The following is a 20,968-nucleotide window of genomic DNA, read 5'->3' as shown; positions in this document are numbered from 1 at the left end:
CCCTTGGACTGGAAGGGCTTTCCAGATGTGTGCACAAGTCACTGTAAATACCTCCTCATCCCTGCCAGAAACCGCTAGGCTGTCCCTCCTGCAGGAAAGGAAAGAAGAAATTCAGTGTTTTGGTTTCCTGCTGAAGGAAGATAGTGCTGTATCCCTCCCCAAAGCAATTGTTTTGCTCCAGAAACTATATAAGATGACATAGGAATGGGACGTTCCAAAATTTTTGGAGACTTGATGGAAATGCAGTTGTGGTAAATCAATCATTGCTCAAAAATGTCTTTTGTTTTCCTGGTGTGGGGTTTTTTTTTTCCTTCCCCCCTCTTTCTCCTCAACTTCCCTTATAATTAGGTGCTGCAGGCTCAAAAGGCACGGCTTACGTGCAGCAGTTGCCCTCCCCAGGCACGGATGCTGAACGACTGTGAGCTCAGGTCCATCTCACGCCTGCTGCAGGCTGCTGGGGCGATTGCTGACCTTCAGGGTGAACCTCCCTGGCCACCCTGGCACGTGGGGAGATACACCACATCCCTGTTACCATCAGGGGACAATTCTGGGAAGTAAACATCAAGGTCCACTAAGTGCCCGGAGTCACCTCAGCCTTTTACGCCGTTTCAGGACCCAGCGCCCCTTGGTTTCAAAGAGTCACTCGTGATTCATGCAAAGTCTAAAGCAGAGCAGAGGAATAAATCTCAGCTTCTCATGTCCCCAGCTGGTGCCATAACCTCTTCAGAACCCTCTTCTCACCTCACAGCATATCATGTCTCTGGAGAGCAGAATGTACGTGGAGGAACGTCCCGGGTCAAGATATCTCTAAGGCAGCGGCAAGTCCAGACCGTTGGACCGGTAGCCCATTGCTTCTCGGCCCGGCTGGCACATGGAGCGTGGGAGAAGAAGGGCCCTGAATGCAGGTTTGGATAGGCAATAGCTGGAAATCCCACGCCCCTCACCTCTGCTGCTTGCTTCATGGCAGGAGGAAGGACGCGGAGAGTCATTACAGCCCAGTGCCGCACGTCCCAGCGAGACGGTGGACAATCTCAAGGCTAGCTAGGGTATGCGGAGAGCTTGCTTTCGAGTTCAGAGGAGCAACGGAGTCAGTCTTGTGCCACGTCGGAGCTGGCAGTAGCGGAGGCTACAGCTGAAGGCAGCCAGTTGTGCGGCAACACCTGCGATACGCAGCAGCGGTGGAGGGGTTCGCAGGTGGGTTTGGGTGGAGTGGGTCTTCTAGGAAAGCCAGAAATGCTGCAGCACGTGTGATGCTGCAGGAAGCAGAGAGAAGATGTTCATGGGAACAAGACTTGCTTGCAGGGTGAATGTGGGGATTTTTTGGAGCAGAGAACTTCCTGCTGATCTGCTTCTGCTGGGTGTAACTGCACATGCAAGTTCTCTGTAAAAAAGGAAACTGGTGGTTAAAACTCTGCCTGGTGCTTCGCAAACCAACTCAGCACGGTCTGGGTTTGGCTCGAGCAATCAGCCATCGTAAGAATCTCTTCTTACCCAGGAGTCCCTCGGGTACCGGCAGCGGGAGCAGAAACGTTTTGAGGTGGTTTCCTACAGATGTACTGGGCAGGCCAGGCTTGCTCAGCTTCCAAGATCAGGGCGCTGAATTCATCGTGGTTGAGAGCCTCAGCTAAATCAGGGCAGTTTCCTTCTCCCTGGGTTATGAAACACCATACTTCAGCCTTTGCTTAAATACTTTGAAAGGGGAGGAGAGTAGTCCTTTGGGAAGGCAGTAGCAAGTGCACTATAAACAATAACGGTCCTTCAGGAGGCCCCGGGAAGTTCGGGAGATGGCATGCCCTAACGCTTTTCCAGGCTTTGTCCTGGAGTAGCAGAGCCTGGCTGTGCCTGGTGCTGGTTTTCTCCTGCGGTGGGGACAGGCTGGGGCAGGGCTGGCTTGTGGGAGGCAGGATGGGTCAGGTGCAGCCAAAGAGCATCTCCACACCTGAGCCAACTGAGTGCGGTGCTGGCCCCGGATTTATGAACCTTTATTCTTGTTTCTGTTTGCAAACCAGGAGCAGTTCTCAGAGCTGAGTTTTTCCGACTCCCTCCAGCCTTCAGCTTCTGCTCCTGCCTGTTGTCTGCCTCCTCTGAAGACATCGAACGCTGGAGCTGCTCAGATCCCTCTCCCTGCAGGTCTGCTTGTGAGCGAACCGGTGGGCTCCGTAGCAGGGAAATCCCTGTTTAACCACAGACGGGCGGTGCTGTGTGTGGGATTCCCCAAAGAGGCACAAAGAAATGCTCCCTCCAGGCTGGGCCCCAGCTGCTCTCAGCCTGCAACAGGCTGAGAAAAAGGTTGAGGAGCCAGCAACAAAATACAAAGTCTTTGGTCTCGGTGCAGCTTTTCAGCAGCTTTCAGCTTACAAGAAGAGGTAGGAAATTCCCCAGCACCGGGGATTTCCTTCAGCTGAAGCTGCTGTAGGAAGCTGCCTGCCGAGGACCTTCCTCAGAGCTGGGGCGATGACCAGCTGGCACAAGAAGGGGACCTGCAGCAGCAGGACCACAGAGCCACAGCTCTGGGCAGTGCTCTATCACTGATGTTCTGGGAGGCTCTTTCCTTGCCAAGGTAGCAGGACGGTTCATTGCGCCTGCATTTATTGCAGCCAGCAGTTCCTTCCCACAGATCGGTGCTACCACTGGGCTAGTGACATCTCCTGGGAGCATTTCTATGCGACGGGGCTAGTGACATCTCCTGTGGACATTTCTACGGGCTACGTCCTGTATAAGCACCCGGCAGTGTATGACCAGGGACACTCAGTGAGATGCCAGAACTGCTTTCTCCCCGTTCTCCCTTGGGGTTGGGAGTTCTTGCTGAGGCTTTGAGGAGCGGAACGGGATGCCTCAGCCCTGCTTTTCTCCTAGCGTCAGGACTTTGTGCAGGAGCAACTGCTTGCCAGCTTGCTGCATCCCGGGGCTCCTGTACAAAGCTCCCTTTCACCTTGGAGCATCCGGAAAACATAATGGGGCAGCAATTACTGGGGCGGGTGCAAGCTTGGGCCTGGGAGATACGTGGCGGGGGGCCAATTATTGTTAATTAGGCATGTTGCTGTTGGCTAGCCTGGGCTTTTGCTGCTGTGCAGGAATTTGTTTGCACCAGGGGAGCTTTGTGGCTGGCTGAACCCTGAGAGGCTGCTGGGAGCCATGGCCCAGGCACGCTTGGGTCAGGGTCAAGCCAGAAAGTCTCAGACCAAAACCTCACGCTGAGTGGATCCCACTCAGATTTCAGGCCAGGCTTAGCCTGCATGCTTTCCGTGAGACGGAGATGAGACATCAGCCCAGGCTGCTCTCCTCTTTGGAGGGATGGGGTTATTTATGCATCCCTGCCCTTACAGGCTGGTCCCTCAGGCTGCCGGTCCCTCATCCCCAGCTCCTTTTGCTCCATCATGGACACGCGCGGGCCACAAAGGGGAAGCTGAGCATGGAGGCCAGTTGGGAGAGGGACTGATTGTGTTGCAAAATGATGCCTACCCCACGCCATCCCAGCTTGTCCTGCAGTTGCATATGGGGGCTACTCTGTTTCAGAATCAGGGGGGGCTCTTCAGTGCTCCCCACGCAGCTGGGGAGATCCTGAAGCGAGACCCCTGCTCGTGGGATGGTGTGAGAGCAGGGTGCCAGGACCCCTTTGTCACCCACAGCACACTCCTTCACCGGATCCTTGTCTTGGTCAACATTTTTTTGCTCGGTTGCAAAATGGAAGGAGACCTGGACCTTCTCCCGCATGGAAGGATACCTGGAGCTTAGGTTTTCGCTGCCACCTCCTGCCTCTGCGGGATAAATCCGGAGCTCCTGCCCTTCCCCTCCCCACCAGACAGCGCCCGGTAGCCCTTTGTTCACCAACATGAGGGTGTAGGGCCAGGGGGAGTCCCAGCCCACGCTCCTTTGGCTAAAGCACGGCACTGCCTTGCTGTGGCAGAGCTGGAGCAAGAGGGTCCAGGCTGCTGGCCCGGAGAGAGCAGCCGGACGCCCAGCGCAGGAAATGGTCTTTTCGTTATGCAGCTCTACGCAGCTCTAATTAAATTACGGGATTAGAGCCATCTCATTCCTCGCTCATCTGGTGCCAAACGGTTGTTCCAAGGGAGTGCCCTCCATTAAAGGGAAAACTGCCCGCGCAGCGCTCTGCTCATCAGGAGAGTTTGGGCTGCCACAGAGTCCCTCCTTGATTGCACTGCATTGCAGATGGGCTGTCTGGAGCGCTGTCGTTCGTATGTGGCCTTCGTCTTCCTCTGGTCCTCGTCTGTGGGCCTTTCAGAAAGCTTTTGGGATGGATAATCCTCTGCTTGCTGCTCTTAGCTCCGTGCAAGTCTGCTCAGGGCCTGAGCACCGTGCGAAGGGTCAGTTGGGGCAGAGCAGAAAATTCACGGTGTGTTCTCAGCCAAGGGTCTGAAGAGGACCAAGACCTTGCTGTCCAAGATGCTCTATAAATACCACGAGGTCTGCGACTGATAGGAAGGCGAGGAGAAGAATGCACAGGGATCTGACCGGCCAGCGGAGCTGGGAACAAGACTTTACCCTCTAGGAAGCACAACCAACCTTAAAAAAATAGATCCCAGCAGTCTGCAGAAGAGGAAGCCATGAGATGCAAAACAGAGTTCCCTTGAATTTGCTTTTGTTGCGTGTAGGCCTTGTTGCCAGATGATATAAATTTCCCGTCCCGGGGCAGACCTAGGCTGTGCCTGGTGATTAGAGATTTGGGCAGTTTCTCAGCTTTGGCACTGTTTTTACTTCCGTTGCTTCACAGAGAAGTTGCCAGGCCGAGAGGAAAGGCTCCTCTCCTTCCACCCCGCTCCTCGCACCATGAGTTATCACCACGCTTTGGGGAGCTGGGTAACCTGCAGCTTGATGCCGCAAGGTCCCTTTGGCATGGCCCATGTGCAGAAAAGCATGGACTGTCCTACACAGCGGTGTCCGTGCTCTCCCACTTACTAAGCATGCACATAGCAGTAATTAAAGCTTGCTCCTTTCACCAGGAGGAGAATTGTAGGTGATTAGATCAGGAAAGCACCTCCTGTGCTGCAAAGCACGGTCCTGGTGAGGACCGATCAGTGGAATACAGCTCTTTGAAACATTCCTGCTGCATTATTTGCAAATTCCCTCTTCCCAGCGGGTTGCTTCTTGCGGGCTGCAATGGGAAGGTCTGTTGCTGCTGCGCTGTGCGCACAGCCTAGCTGGAGGGAAGGACTGCGGGCATCTTCCAGCGTGAGCGACTGGCTCTTTCTTTGCAAGGCAGGCGCCAAATTTCTCCTGCCCTTTGCAACGTGGCATTTCCCCCCCGCTGCTGACTGAACACGGGCATTTTGGCTGGGTCATTAGAGTGAATAAAACTCAAGTTTTTCTCACTCATCGTTCAGCGTGAAAGCCTGTAACGGTAGTGCTGCTGCCACAGGGTCCGTGGAACGAATTTAACCTCAGCTGACTCCCCCATTCAATCACTGAGCTGCATAATTACTCTTGGAGAAGTCATTTTTTTTCCCCCTCTTCTGCCTTCTTGGCTGGAGGCGTAGCATGTCTTAGTTCTAATATACTGCCTTCTCTCCTGGACAAGCTCTCAATCTCTCCTGCTTTTGTGGAGTTAAATAAAACCGAGAAAATCCTGCCTGAAAAGAAGCATCTTCCCACAATTTGAGTTCATCCTTGGAGCTATAGTCAAACCACAGTTGGACACAGCCATGAGCAACTGGATCTGGCTGGACCTACCTTGAACCAAAGGTTTGGACCAGTGGCCTCCTAAAATAAATTACTCTGGTGATTCCTGTCTCCTGCAGAGCCACCTTGCTCCCCTTTCTGCCCCCTCCCCTGCTCTGTTGGTCCTCAGCAATGACCCAGTTCCTGAGTGAACCTGCCCACCCCGGCATGGGAAAGGGCATCCCCCAACGCTGCTGAGATCCCGATCGGCACGCAGAGAGCAGGAGGGGACCCTTCAAGTTTCAGAGCCGGGACCAAATATTTACCCTGCGCATGGTATGTCGCAGGCAATTAAGGCAGCTGAGCTAAAAGCAGAGTGGTGAGAGAAGCTGTTTGCTTTTCAAACCGGACCGGCAAGTGCATATTAAATTACCTGTATGCCAGATAATATTTAGCCATAAATCTTATTAACAGCGCTCTGCAGTAATGCAGATGTGAAGGAAGGGAAATAAAAGGAAACAAAATGAGGAGGGGATGGGTTTGGAATGATAAAGAAGAAAGGATGTGAACCCTGGCTGATCGCTCGGTTTGCAGCCGAATTTTTTTATAGGAAGGGCTTCAGGTCTGTGAGGAAATCAGCTGGAACAGGTCTGGCAGGAAAGCTCTCCAAGTGAGAGCTCTTCTTGCAGAATACCAATGATTTGCATCCAAAATAAAGTGGCTAGAAGCAGCTATTTCAGGAGCTCTCCCTGCACTAGGGCAGGAGCAGGGAGGTGGAGGGAGCAGAATATAAAGCAACGCTTGCCTTGGAGAAGAGGAGCAAGCCGAAAGGTTTGAGGACAGATCTTCGTGCTGGCTTACCATTGTGTCAGAGTAGGTGGGGTTTGGGTTTCATTTGTCACTTTTCTCGGGGTTTTTTTTGCCTTGCCTCTGATGTGACCCCTTGGAAAGTGCGCTGAGGAAGGCTCTGGGAAGGGCTGGGAGCGATGAGGAAGAGAAAACCCACTGTTTGCAGAGGGCTGCCGGTTTTGCAAGCTGTCCATGCCCACAGTGGGGCTCTCCCAGCCGCACGGCCCTGTGCCCATGCGTTCTGCTCTTACTGCCGGTCCCCAGAAGCAATTAACAGGTGCGTGGAGTGAGGACAAAAGGCTAGCATGCATTACGGCCTCGCAGGAGGGTGCTCCCAGCCCGTCCCTTCCCCAGCCTGAAGGTTTAGCCTGGGGCACCCACCAGCACCCGGCCGCACTGTGGCACCGGGAGAAGCCGCGCTGCGGGCTGCACAGCGTCGGTACGTGTTCCTGCGGCCGGCGGGTATCAGCATTACAGGCATGCCCTGGTTTGCCGTAGCCTGGTTTTACCAGCAGGCTCCAGCCTTCGATGTTAATCTTGGCTGGAGATTCGCCTGGCTCATTCGAGGAGGAGCCACGCTGGACGGTTTCTCTGCTCCGAGACGGGCACCGTGCCACGCGCCAAGCCGTCTCGCTGCCAGGAGCAGCAGGTCCTGGCAGGGTCTGGGACAGACCCGCTCACCCAGCAAGGAGCTTCCCATCAGCCAGGCACCGTGGCAGCTTCCAACCACCCCTCCTCAAACGTCAGCTGCCGTACGTGCCTTTTCCCTCCCTGGCAATGTGAGAAATCTTGCCTCGGGCATGCTGTTTCCCGAGGACCGTGGGAGAAGGTTTTGCAGACAGCAAGGCAGCACCCTGAGGCACATTTCCAGCTCCCCACAGCCGGCTTCCCAGCGGTGCCGAGTCCCCCGGGCTCCAGCCCTGCGGTCGCACCAGCAGCACCAGCTTGGTCAGGGACCGCGTGCGCTCGTTGCACGTGGGAGCAGCAAATGCAAACCACAGGTCCATCTCTCTCCCCTCCCCTAAACGGGAAAGAGGGGCTGCAGAAAGCTGCTGCAAAGTTCCCGCATCGCAGGAGAACAGTCAGGACACGTCTGTTCGTGCCAGGAGAGGACTTGGACACGGCAGCCAGGAGTGCTTCAAACAAACGGAGGTGATGCCCAGATCCACGCTGGCCATCTGTTTCCTGCAGGACAGGGTATCAGCGCTGGAAACCAGGACCGCATCAAGCCCTTTGGGTCTGGTTATCAGCTGGTGACAAGGGCTGGTGGCAGGAGGAAAGCCAGGATTTAAAAGCTGTGATCTGAACCCTGCTCTGCTGTTTGTTTCTGGGTCACGTACGAGGCCATGCAGAGCTTATTTTCAGAGTCTGGCTTAGAAGTGGCTGAAACCTGATGAATTTATACCTGGGAGAGCAAGAGATCATGGCAATCACTGCTCTGACTCTGGAGGAATACGGGGGAGGCAGCAGAGGAAAGAAGAGAGTCTATTTTGCTTTTGATTTTTCTTTTCAGATGTAGTGACATTTCACAGAAACATCAGCTTTTTTTTTTTTTTTTTTTTAATTAGCGAGTGCTAGAAAATATTTCAGAAAGCCTTCCTTGCCAGGGTGCTGGTCCTTTCCAAACCTGGCTCCTGCATCAGCCAGGTGTGTGCGCTGCCCGCGATGAAGCAAAGCCAAAGTGAAACCTTCCAGACCTCCCAAAATAAACTGGCGTGGCCACAGTCAGCTCTTGCTTTGGTAGCCCAAGCTGCCTTGTGTGGCTGCCATGGATGAAAACATGCTGGACCATCAGCCAGGCTGCATTGCTGGTCCTGGCTAACGCGCAGCCCTTGGGACTGGCAGCATCCAATATTTCTGTTTTCTGCGGCGTGATTCCTCGCGCAGGCTGGAGCAAGGCGCTGGTTTGGAAAATCAGCGTGACACCGTGCAGTCGCTGCCTGTCCCTTATGCGGAGGGTGAACGTGATCCCTTCTTTGACCGATGCCGGAGTGGCCCATTGACCAGACCGACGCTGAGCGATGGTCCCATCCCGCTCCTGCTAGTTATGTCTTCGCCTGCGATGTGCTCTCTGCACAGATTGCGTATCCGCGGGGGAAGCGGCTGACTCAGACGGCTGGAGAGAGATGCTTCTGTGCAGGGCTCTGCAGAAGCCTGCTATTAAATCCCGCTGTACCAGCGCGCCGGTCACAGCACATTGAACAGCAAGGTCACCTGGGCATCTTCTGCCGGGGACCTTGCCAGAGCACAACCGTTGTGCAGGTGTACGCCTCGTAGCTCTTTACTAGCTCAGCTTCGGTGAGCAGATAAATCTCTGTCTCATCTCTCCTCCCAGGGACAGCAGTGGCCGCGGACATCGCTCCACCTTGCTTGTTCATCAGCTGCATTGCTCCGTGGCGAGGAGCTGCGGGGACGCGCTGGCTGGGGATGTGCACGTCCAGGGACACTTTCCTCTACCCATCACGCTCCTGACAAATGGACCAGGCTCCTCCCGTACTAGCTGTTTCTTCCTTGGGTAGAATTTATTTATTTTTTCTTTTCCCAACCTCGAGGGCTTGGAAGTTGTCTGTGCTGAAAGCCTGGGTAAAGAGCAAGTTAGGAAAGCATCTTTTAAAGGGTTTTGTTGACGCATTTCCCCTATTTTTGTGAAGCCTGAGGGAGCTGATACGCAACTGAAAACAGTTTCAGTTGTTTTTAAGTTCCTTGAGGGCTGCTCTAGGCAGGCGTCTTCAGAAAAGCCGATCTGAATTGACTTCCAAATTAGAGTAATTAAACCAAATGAAGTCTTCGCAGGGAAGAGCCCCTGGATGGATGATACACTCAGCTCAGGGCATCTCTCGCACTGCGGTGGGGATGAGATTATTTACCACTATCACCTAAAACTTCTACCTCCTTTCCATTTGCCACGAGGTAGCAGCGTGTGCCTGGGACGTCCCCTGTCATCTTGACATGCTTTCGGTGTACGCTCCATCTTGTGACTTCTACCTGAGCCTGCCTGGTCTCGCTCAGAATTACCGGTGCCAATTTGATCCAGCTTACCTCGCTTTGAATCACAGCTCCGTTAATCCTTCTTAAGCATATCCACACAGAGGTTTAATGCAATTTAACTGGGAAGCTGCACATTTAATAGGGACTAACGTTTCTGGGGCTCCCTGTGCAGGACGCCTCGCTGTCTGACGGCCACATCCAGCAGCCGTTCTTCTCCAGCGCCTGTCTGCATGGGCTGAAATCATGGTTCGGAGTCAAGGCTTGAGTAATTCCTGTTGCCGTATTCCCTGCGGTCCTGAGAAAGACCTGACCCATGGTCTTGGTTGACAAGACACATCGTCTCATGGGCTTGGATCCAAGCCATGCCGTGTACCAGGGCCATCCTCTCCGAGCAACCCGCTTATTGCATGTCTCTGGGCTCGGGGACAGTTTGTGGGCTCGCATCCCAAGGGTCTGGGAAAGACACCACAGAAATAGCTATCTGGGCAGGTCACGCTGCGATCGTGTAACCGTGTCCATTCAAAAGAGGTCCGTGTCTCCTGTGCAAAACTTTTTAGGGGTCTGCAGGCAGGTAAAAAGCAGGCTTGCAGAAGGGACAAGGCATTTTGAGGCAGTACCCAGCTTTCCCCCAGCCCCAAACCAGCCGTTCATCCCATCCCAGTGTCTGCAGCGCATGAGCAAGCTCCTCTGCACTTGCAAAGAGAGCTTGCAGGGCATTCAGAAGATCACTTCAGCGTCAGAAATTGTGGGGATTTGCGGACTGTTGCAGTGGATTTAAATGGGAAGTGGCTGAAGTATTGCTGTCTGACTTCTAGATCTGCACCGCGGAATGCACGGAGACAAACGTTGTGTTGCATTTGGCTTGCAAGGTGTTAGGGAGAGTCAGTGTTCCCCTGCACCCCCGAGGCAAGGGGTACATGGTTGGGAGCAAGGTGGGATTTGGAGTCCTTCTGACACTGAAAATTTTGAAGCGTTGATTTCTTTGCTCATCAAAACCAGAAGCCAACTTTGCAACCTCAGAGCTTCATGCAGAACAGATCTGCAAGCTGACCCAGAGCAAAGCAAGGAGAAGAAAGTACTAAATGGGGCAAGAATTGCCAATTTTTCCACAATTATCAAGAAATACTGAACTGAAATATTCCCTTAAGGATGGGGAAAAAGTCAAACCAAAGGAGTTGTGTCTGCTCTTTGACCTGGAAGTCAGACATTGCATGTCTCCCTGGGGATGTTTCTGTTCCTCTGACCAGTTCCTGACCTTTCTCAAAGAGGTATTCAACCCCAGATGAAAGAGAGCTTCCCATGCCTCCCTTCTTCTTCTTGCCTTTGCCACTGTTGCTTTCCCTCACAAATTGTCACTGTCACTGTATGTAGTAGAGGCATTTGCTTGTGTTCTGGTGGCATGGACTGGCACCCCGGCCCAGCGGGAGCTCTGATGCACTTGTGTTTTATCAGTCCTCTGCACACTTCATGTTCTTGGCCAAGTTGGCCAGAGCAATGCCTTGGGTGTAGAAGCTGAAAGCTCGCTGCCTGCTGAGCGTCGGCCGTCAAAGTGGGCTCTTGCTCCTAGATTAACCACTGCCTTCTTGTAAAGCCTGATCCTGTTGAACTGCTTTCCAGATGCTTCAGCCCAGATCTTCTGCCCTCCTGAGGGTGTAGTAGCAAATGGCCAAAATTATCTGCAATTCTGCTGCATGTAATCCACCTCTGGGAGTCGAGAGCAAGGCTGGTGGGCAACGTCCTGTTTGCAGCCTGGCTGTAGCAATGGAGTTGAAGGACGATATGCTTCTCCTCAGTGCATAAAGTCCAAGCCAAGCACAAAACCCTGAAGCAATGCCTCGTTCCTGCATGGCAGCCATGGACACCCTGGTGTCATCTCAGGGTCCTTTCAGAGCCATCATCGTTCCCATGGATCTGAAAGGAAAGCTTTCAACATGCTCAGCTTGCAGGGGAGGTCAAAGAAGGGCAGGAGAAATAGTTTGGTGGATGGTTGCATTGATTTTGAAGCCTCTGGCTTTGCTGGAGGACTCTCAGTAGACCTCGTGGAGTGGTTTTGCAGAATGGAAAATGGACACAGGCTGGAGGCAAAGCGTTCTTTCGTCTCGAGCTCTCTATTTTTTTAACCAGGCTCTGAAGCCCTCTCCTGAGTACTTGGGTTGCTGTTTTCTTGGGTTTGTTTTGTTGTACTTTCACTGCTGCTATTTTTGGGGGGAAATGTGATAAAAGGGAAGAGGAAGGAAAGGTTTCTTTTTCTGTTCTTTTTTCTTAAATTCAGAAATGAGAAAATGGAAAATAGAAAAGAACATGAAAATGCCCCAATTCTTTCAAAACAGCTCCTGGCCAATTTCCACTCTCAATTACAGATTTTGTGCCTCAGGGAAAAAAAAAAAAAAAAAAAAAAAAAAGAAAGAAAGAAAAAAAAAAGGTAAACTTTATATCTCCTGTAGAAATACAGGGCCATTTTGCTTTGTGCACACTGGCTTGGGTACTGACCTAGAGACATGGGGAGACTTTCCTTTGAAAGACCCATTGTTCCTTAACAGCGATCCTTTATGCTGACGTGCGCATTTTGTGCGCATCTGTCAACACGGGAGGGGGAAATTATCGAAATGGGTAATAAAGGCGATGAAAACAATGCGTGCTGGTCTCTGGGTAATAACTAGCTGACATTAAGCCTAAGCCCAGCTGATAACAGTTAGTAATAAATGGGCATTAATTAAAGCTAAATTACAGGGGAAGGTGCAGGCTTGGCTCTCAATCCAATTAGAGCCCTGTAATTCATAACGGAGAGAATCTGTCCAGCCTGTGAATAAATGATCAAAGGCTAGCAAAGTCAACAGCAGGGCTGTGTAAGAGTTTAGCTGATGCCTTGATAGGGAAGAGGCCAGAGGAGGATTAACAGATAACTGCAGCCAGACAGTTCATTGGGTTGGCCGTGCAGCGTGCCAGCGAGATACGTGGTGGTCATGCAGAGCTGAACCGTGGTGTGGCTCCAGAAGGTTTTGGGACGAGCCTTAAGGGAGAGTACGGACCTGAGGGGAAGGAGGTATTCATTGTGAGCCCCTCACGGTGACAACATGAGGGAAAGGGCACTAGGGAAGCTGGCTGGGTCTCTGGATGGTGGGCGCCAAGGGGGTTAGACAACTGTTGGTGACATGCTGTTAAAAGACAACAAAGGTGCTGATGGCTGTGGTCAAAAGCCTCCACTGCACCTCAGAAACAGTGTCGTGCCCACACCGACATTTACTTTGTAATTTAAACAGGGTTGTTCCTGGAGGTGATTTCCACCTACACTTGTCCTTCAGCTCCAGCCCAAGCTGCCTCACAAAGGGAGCCCAGCACAGAACCAGGAGTAGCCAAGCCAGCAAGTTCTGAGGGCCTAGGACGTACGATTGTTAGACCATGGCTTTGCCAGGGCTGAAGAGAAGCACCTACAGCCACCTGCTCTCCCTGGCTGTGCCTGGGGCCGAGACGGCTCCCAGCTCTTCTTGCAGCAGGGCCACCCCACGGAGTTTTGCGCCACGGTGTTGTGAAGGATGCTGCGTTGTGCGCGAAGCAGAGGGAGATGACAGCTGCTTGCTTCGCTGCCAGAAGCAACACTGAGGCTGGTACAAGTTGGGACCTGACTGTGAAGTGCCATGTGCGTGAGGTGGGAGGGTCAGGGGAGGCAATGATGCCTTCAAAGTTGACAGGACCATTGACAAGGGAGCAGTTGCTCACTGGGAACTGAGGACGTGGTCCAAGAAGAAGCTTCATGCGGAGCACAACGTGCCACCATCTCTGGCAGCATCAGCAGCACTGACAAACTGAGGAGAACAGGCCACGTGGTGGCTGAGGGTCATTGGCCAGTGAATGCTGGAAGTATTCATCTCAACCAACAGCCTCAGAGTCTTCACACCCTAGGGGACAAAAGACTCAGTTTTAAACCTGATGGTGTGTAAAGAAGCTTTAGAATACGCCATCTTCCAAAGGTCCCAGAACCACCAACTATGAGGAAAAATACAACGTTTTGAAAGCTTGAGGTGTTTAAGGCCCACTCAGACCTTCAGATGCATCTCACAAATGATCTTCAAATGCTACGTAGCATCAATTATGCTCTGAAAGTGCTGTTCTGGTCCAAAGAAACTCCACGTGTTTTCTGCATGTTTCTCCTATGTCTTGTCTGCAGAGCAGCTGATCCAGATGTGCCGTTCAAGATTAAAGGGAACTCTCTCACTGAGGAATACATGTGGGGTGGTTTTGGTTTAATGTAACGAAGAGAATGCGCTTTTTTTTTTTTTTTTTTTTTGCATTTTGGCTCGATACAGCTTCGCGTTACAAGTATCCACAGAGGTAATTCAGAAGGATGCTCTAGTTTAGACTTGCACCCTGTGTAATTACCCACCAGGTGTAGGCTGATCCTTGTGGCACCCACGTGAAGCGTAAGCTGGAGGATGGCTGACACAGCGGAGGCGTCGGGGCTTGCTGGGACCAGATGAGCGCCAGCTCGCACCGACCCTGGTGGTAGGAGCCAGGGTAAAGAAGCTGGCAAAGTTTAGTCTCCCTTGCACAGCGTTGTCAGGAGCAGCCGGTCGCTGACTTGGAGCGGTATTTCCTAAACGGTGCGGCCCGTGCTTTCCAGGCCGGTGTCTGCGTGTGCCTGCACGCAGAGCAGCCGCGTACAAAGGACGCTGCACACGTACCGTGCTGGTGGGCAAGGCTGGGTTTGCTACAGCATCACCGTGCTGTCTTCAAGAAGCAGCAAGAGGGAACCTGACTCCCCAGATACTAATGCAGTCGTGAAAAATGAGCTGAGCCCAGAAATATTTTGATTATCCTTTTCCAAACAAATCCGTATTTGCAGAGGCTTGATCTTTCCATGTTTCTAGGTGCCAGACCTGGATGTGCTGACAGCAAGAGCAGTTTTTTGGGGGATGCTCAGCTGAGGCTTAATAATCCTGGAAAAAAACCCTTTAGTCCTCAGTAACGCAATGGTCTGAGTTCCCCCACCACTCCCCCAGTGGACTGGCACCTTCGGCACCCAGACCTGATGTGAACATCTGATGTGATGCCAAAGGCACCGCTTAAACAGCATGCCTCTGATTTGAATTTCCTTCTAACTGAAGTATCAGTATTAAAGACTCCAGCATGATTATGGGGTCCCGTTGTGTAGGAAATCGCCTTCAATCCATTCGACTGTATCTGAGATTATTTCTTTCCCTTCCTGACCTCCAGAGATTATTCTGGAAAAACAATTCTCAAGATGCTATGGCAGGAGGAATAAAAATAGCCGAACAGATGAGCTGGTCTCTCTGAAAGTACAAATACTTCCAAGTGCTTGTAGTGTAGAGAAGATGAAGCCTGTAGCAGGAAACAGAAGGAATCCCTATACAAAAGAAGGAAATTTGGGAAGAATGACTAATCTAGGAGAGGAAACTAGGTGCTGTGGCCAGTGTTAGCAAGGCAAGTGTCTCTCAAAGCATCAAGCCAATGTGCCTGTCGTGCAGGGCACAACGCCCTGGCACAGGCGGATCGTTCCTGGTGGAGTAGGGCTGCTGGGGACTCCCAGGGGCTTCAGAGACAGAGGCTCTGAGGACTCAAGTACTCCACCTGAAGAATGGTGAGGGATGAAATTCGAAAATGCCTCGAAAATGCCAACCTGGGAACTGCTTACACCTGAAGGTGATTTAGGAGGGAAGCCAAATTTAAGCTTCCAGTGCTGAAGCTGTTGCTTTTGGGAGGAGTGATGGCTGAGAAAGAGCTTGCTGGCTCCTGTAGCCTCCTGTGGGTGCCTGCTGTGTGATGTGATCCTCTTGTTTCAAGAAATGTCTCTCAGAAACAACAAAGAGCCCACAATAAGCAAAATAGGCTTCTGATCCATTTTTGCCCTTTCCATCCATCTCCCCTGTCATGTCAGCAGAGCTGCCCTCCTTTCCCAGGGCTCCCAACCCTCAGGAATTCCTGGGGAGGGGAGGTGTGGGGCTTTGGTTTTGGCTTTAACCGTTAGCTACCAAGATTATGCTGGGGAATAGTTTGACCTGTTGGTGAATGAGGGCTCATACTTTAGAGATGACGTGGCCACAGCACTCACAGGACTTTGGGGAAGTGAGAGAACAGATAAGAAAATAAGGAGGAGCTGAAAAACAGACGAGACTCAGAAAAGCCCTTGCTGTTGCTTCTACCTTGAGCAAAAGACCGGCCATCGTTGCTGGAGGCGTGGATGGGGAGAGATTGAAAAATAAGCCACTAAGCTTCCTGTCATCTGCGGGTTTGCCCTGCCAAGATGTGAGCTCATCAAGTGGAACAAATTCATCAAGACCCCTCCCTGCCCCCCAGCCTATGTCTGACCTCATGCCTTTTAGAGAGCAGCGTCCCACAGGCTCTCTCTCTTCAGCATAGACACTGGAGACTTTGCAATGCTGTAAACACTTCCCTGTGGCCTTGCACAGCGCTGGTGACCCACTAACAACTTGGTCACTGCCAACCCTTCTTCTTGGCACCCCTGCCTGTGCGCGATGCTGGTCTGAATCCGTTTCAACCCTGCCCACCAAAAGCTTGCTGCCACTGCCTTCAGGTTGGACTCGGTTGCTTCAGTAGAGCCTTCCAGCAGAAGTCAGAGTCAACAGTCTCCGACCCCATCACCCTCCCGTACGTTGCCCTGTGGCAGGTTCAAAGACTTTGACCGTGTGTTGAGCAACCCTGGGATCTGTAATGCAGAGTTGCTGCTGCGGTATGTGAAGACTTGAGTCAGGTCACAGCAGGCTCCATGGCTCCAGGTCAGTGACGGATGGATGTGCCATACTCCAGACTAGGGTTTATCTAGGCTATTTGGGTTATTCTAGGCATCTACATTATCTTGGTATTCAGTATCCATCCCTCTCCATGATCCAGGACTGGCAGATAGCCTCATCCCCACAGCCTCGAAACTTCAACTTTTAGCTGCTCCTTTTCTCCTCTCCGTCGCACGCCGCTTCTGCCCCAATGCGTCTCACTCGATTTCACTGTATTCACTGAAAAGTGGCGTAAGAGTTCCCCTTAGCCTGCCAAATTACCACAAAACCAGAGCACAGCATTCGGAGTGTTTTGTTTAACAAAAGCTGGGAGGCAGCCTGGTCTGTGGGAACGGGCTTTGGACAGAGAGTCGCAGTTGTCCTCGCAGCCACTGGCCCAGCTGGGACTTCCAGTGGTGATCCTTACCTGCAGGTCCCAGTCCCTGGCTTGCTTGAATCCGGCCAAGGGGACAAAGAAGACAAGGCACGGTGGGAGCCCATGGAATAAGGGAGATGGGCTTGTGATGCCGAGTCCTCTCTTTTCCGTTTTATGCATCCTAAAACTCATTTCCCCTGATCCTTTAGGGTGTGGGTTGGAGGCTGTGGATGGATGGCGGACAGGCTCTACCCTTTGAGAAGCAGAAGCCCTTTGTAGGCAGCATCTTCAAAGGGAGATGTTATCTCTTTTCAAACAGATGACCTTCTGCCCCCCAGGAGATCTTTCCCAAAGGGACAGGGTGCCCACCTGTGAGCACGAGTACGTGGTCTGGAGCAGAGGCACTGAGGATGGCTGGGTCCTTCTGGGTCTCGCCACTGTGGCTGGATTCTTTCGTATCTCCTAAGTAGTGATTCATGCTTGGGCCGTTCTCTGTGGCAGGGGTTTTTATAACAGCTTTCTCTGATGTATAAGAGCTGAGTGATGAATTCTTCCCTCACTCAGGATATTTATAGTGTCTTTCTTTCTTCTCGAGCGAGTCACCTATTTTCGCAAGGCTCGTAGGCGCTTTGTGTCAGTGAGACTTCAGCTCCTCTGCCAAATCTGGGGGAGACTGGCCAAAGGGTTCAAAAAATTGCTCAGGACTGGGGTGATGGACTGGCTGGGGGGATGTGTGGTCCCCATTGCACAAGCCTTGCATCTTAAGAAATCAAGCTAAAAGCCACGAGACTACACAGTTCACCCTTTATTTTTGGAGGCACCAAGGGTCACGTTTCCCATCTGCTTCTCCACAGATGAGCAGGCTAACATTTTGCTTCTCAGTTTGCACCAGACCTGGCTTCTCAGTATTTTTCTGTGGAAGCTGGGATGATATTGATATCATCTCTACCAGTGAACATCAGCTCTGACTGTCCAGAGCATCTGGTGTGGGTTTATTATAGCTCTTCTGCTTACACAGAATGGATGTGGACCAGCACAGATTTTTTTTTCACCAGGGGCTTATTCTGCATTCTGGGTAAGCAAGTATAGCTACCCAGCTACTTCTGTGTCCAAAAACCATGTGTCTGGATACCTGTATTGACCTGGAGGGCTCATGAAAGTAAGTGGACCAGGTCACCAGCTAAGTTGCCAAGATATCCATCCATCCATCCATCCATCCATCCATCCATCCATCCATCCATCCATCTCCCCTAAGCCACTGTTTGGTAGTCTCACGTACGGAGCTGGGGCCACAGGAATGAATGCTTGCACAATGGAGGTTCGAGCCTAAGGGAGGTCTCCTGGCTAAGCAGAAAAAAAATGGCAGGTTTTAAAATGTTTCAGAGCCATTTGTGACTTTCTCCAAGGAGAGTTTTGTGTCTTTGCAGGCTGCCATCTCCCATTGTGGGAATAATACAAAATAGAATAAAACTGAGAGTGAAACAGTATTCTGAGGGCTTTTCCCGTCTGTACCTATTCCACTGCTTCTGGCTTTCCCCCTCCCCACATTTTCCTTTTGTAATTTTTTTATACTGCCAGAGGAAAACCAGACGACTTCCCCTGCCGTGGGGACTTTTTGCTCCCTTTACCCTGGCCAGGCTCCCAGGTCTCCCCAGCATCTCTCCCCCTGCGGCTGCTGCCCCTGTGATGGCTCTGCCTGTGCTCTGCATCCCCCCATCTCCGGGCTGGTCTGTGGCCCAGGTTACCCCCACATCCCCCCTCCCTCTGCCTGGGGATGGGGGGGGGGAGCTGCCTTGTACCATCCTCCCCCAGCTCTGTGCACTTGTGCCCTCCTCCCCTTCCCACAGCCTGATTTATTGGGTTTATCTTTGCGTTTTTCAGCCGCCGTGCGCTGCGCCTGATTGCGGTGACCTCTGGTCCCTGCATAGCTCGCATTCCTCTGGGGGGGCCGTGGGCCACCGGGAAGGGCTTTCTCCTGCCCTGGACCACTCCAGATGAGACCAAGGGGGTCCCTTGGCTGTATCCATCCACGCTGGCACCCAGCCCTATGCTTTCCCTGCCCCAAGTGCTTGTCCTGGGCAAAGGCCAGGTGGCTGGGGATGATGTGGGTCTCTGGGCAGGATGGTCTGTCTTTGTGTCCTCCACAGGGTAGAGAAAGCAACAGCGGGGTCTGCCCCTGCCCTGGGGACATGCTGCTCCTCCCGTCCAGCTCTCCCCAGCCTACCTCCGAAACCTGTCTCCCTCCCCGCCTGAGGCTGGAGAGATGTGCTGCTGGACCTGGCACGTGTGATGGGGTTAGGGAGAGGCCAGCTCCCCCAACACTGAGACAGTAATCTTTGGTTAATCGCTCTCTTCAGCTCTTCTCTTTCCCTTTCCAGCCCCCATGCAGGATCTAAGCAAGCCCAGCGATGCTGAGCATGGGGCTCACACCGTATCGAGTGTTACGCCTGGCAGAGCCAGCGCTGCTCAGACGACACGGGGTTGGAGAACATCCCAACCTGCTGAGAGCGGTCCTGCTTGTCAACGCGTGTTGGCACTTCTCGCCTGGGCAGGACCCTTCTCCCCCCACCACCCAACAGGGCAGGTGGGACAAGCCACCCTTCTGACCTGCTCCCTTCAGCCACAGCTCACCCCCCACGTTATGAAAAGGAACTGTTTCGGAGGTGGAGCAGACCCAACACCCTTTGGGGCTGAAGCTACATCCAGCTGGCTGCCGCCTCTCCTCCCCTGGGGATGTGCCGGCCACCCCTGCACGGAGCCGCCATGCAACGCCCGCACCACGGAGTCCTGCATCCCGCGTGGAGCAGGGATTATCCCTCCCCGGCACGTTCCTGAGCGGGGATCAGCAAGGGCTGAGGCTGAGGCAGGGATGAATCAGTGACCCCCATCCCTGCTTCCGCTTCCCTCCAGTGATCCCAGCATGGAGGCCGGAGGCGGTGACCGATGGGCTGGGGGATGAGCACGGAGGGAAGCTCGTCTCTCTGCGTCGTCCCTGGGAATTGCGCTTTGCCGGGAGTTAAGTCTCCTGGCTGAGAGCGTGAAATGGTCGCTGGAGGTTTAATTAAGGTGTGCAGGTGGAGGCACGGTGGGGTGGCAGAGCCTCCACCGCTCCCCAACACCCCACTGCAACGCGTACAACCAGTGAGATGATAAACCGGTGAGGTGCTGGGGCACGGCGCCCACGGCTCTTGCTGTATTGCACCTCGGCTTCGGCATTGCACGTTTGTACCCGAGAGGAAGCTTTAGGGCCAAACCTGTGATGCCGTGCATGAGCAGTCCATGTTTGTAGGTCGGCTGGGATGGATCTTACCAGACCCTCTTTCTAACGTGGGTTTCCAGCCAGCCTCCCACGCTCAGCGTTGTTTAAAGGCACCCGAGGGCTTGGACTCGTTTTTCCTTTGCAAAAGGAGAAGGAGAGCATGTGACGGGACGTTTGACTGTGCAATATTAACTTGGCACTTGTGGGTTTTCACAGCTCTCCATCCCATCCTCAGGACAGCCATGACAGTTACTTATTACAGACCCAGCCTTGGGGCGCATCTCTTTGCAGGGAGAGGGTACAGGATCAAACCTTTGGGAGAGCCGGGGTTTATCCCCAGTTGTTGTTCGACTCGGGGGTGGAAAATCCCATCCTTCTGCGGCTTGGTCACTGCAGTCATCCTCCGTTTTCTCCAGATGACTTCCCGAGCCTTACTCATGTACGACGTCAGGAAGGGTATTTTTCTGGAAACAGGGCTGTGACTGCACCGAGACTGTGCGGGTAGAAGGGGCTCCTTTAAATCCTCAGATTTAAAAAATAAATAAATGGGAAAAAAAAAAAAACCAACATGAGTCAGGCTGTTGCAACATCCTGAAACTGGCATAAAACTCATGAGTTACTTTTTAGGGTTGTTTTTATTTAATTCTAAGTACAGGCTACTTTTCATCTGCGTCTCAGCTGGGAAGCTGCAAGTTCCCCTTTCCTTCTGAGTGGAGAGGGAAGGTGGGGCTCCTCGGTGCGAAAAGTTACCCCCAGGACGTGGAGCTTTTGCTAAACCACTAAATACCACAAAGCTCCTGATAAAATTACCAGGAGTGCAATTTTTTTTTTTTTTTCCCTACCAACTGCGACTCCGGCAATCTTCGCCGTGTGAATCAATCCTCTCCTGTGCAGCTGGTCAGGAGAGGATCTCGCTGGAGGCGTTTAGGACAGGAATGTGACATGAAACACTTGAAAAGCTTGGAATTAAATCCGAGGGCTTCTATTTTTACCTGAAACATTAGCGTTTGAAATAACTGGCAGCCAGGTTATGAGATGACCCAGCCTACGGGAGTGATGTAGTCAATCTTTTGCTAGCTTCGTTTATAATTGGTGATGATTGAGTTGATGCTACGGGAACACCGTCGGCTGAGA

At 52.5% G+C, this 20,968-nt stretch overlaps 1 long non-coding RNA gene across 3 annotated transcripts in view; it reads left to right on the top strand.

Annotated features, from left to right (window-relative positions):
• Positions 1-18,352, top strand: part of LOC142602305 (uncharacterized) — a 119,238-nt gene extending 100,886 nt beyond the window's left edge. For all 3 annotated transcript variants that reach the window (XR_012835968.1, XR_012835966.1, XR_012835967.1), the window contains exon 11: positions 12,714-18,352. This is a non-coding gene — a long non-coding RNA (uncharacterized LOC142602305). The remainder of the gene's footprint in view (positions 1-12,713) is intronic.
• The last annotated feature ends 2,616 nt before the right edge of the window (positions 18,353-20,968 follow it).

The sequence above is a fragment of the Balearica regulorum genome, chromosome 6 (assembly GCF_011004875.1).
Source record: "Balearica regulorum gibbericeps isolate bBalReg1 chromosome 6, bBalReg1.pri, whole genome shotgun sequence".
Classification (NCBI taxonomy): Eukaryota; Metazoa; Chordata; class Aves; order Gruiformes; family Gruidae; genus Balearica; species Balearica regulorum.
Note: the sequence above shows the minus strand (reverse complement) of the source record. Positions and strands in the feature narration are given on the sequence as shown.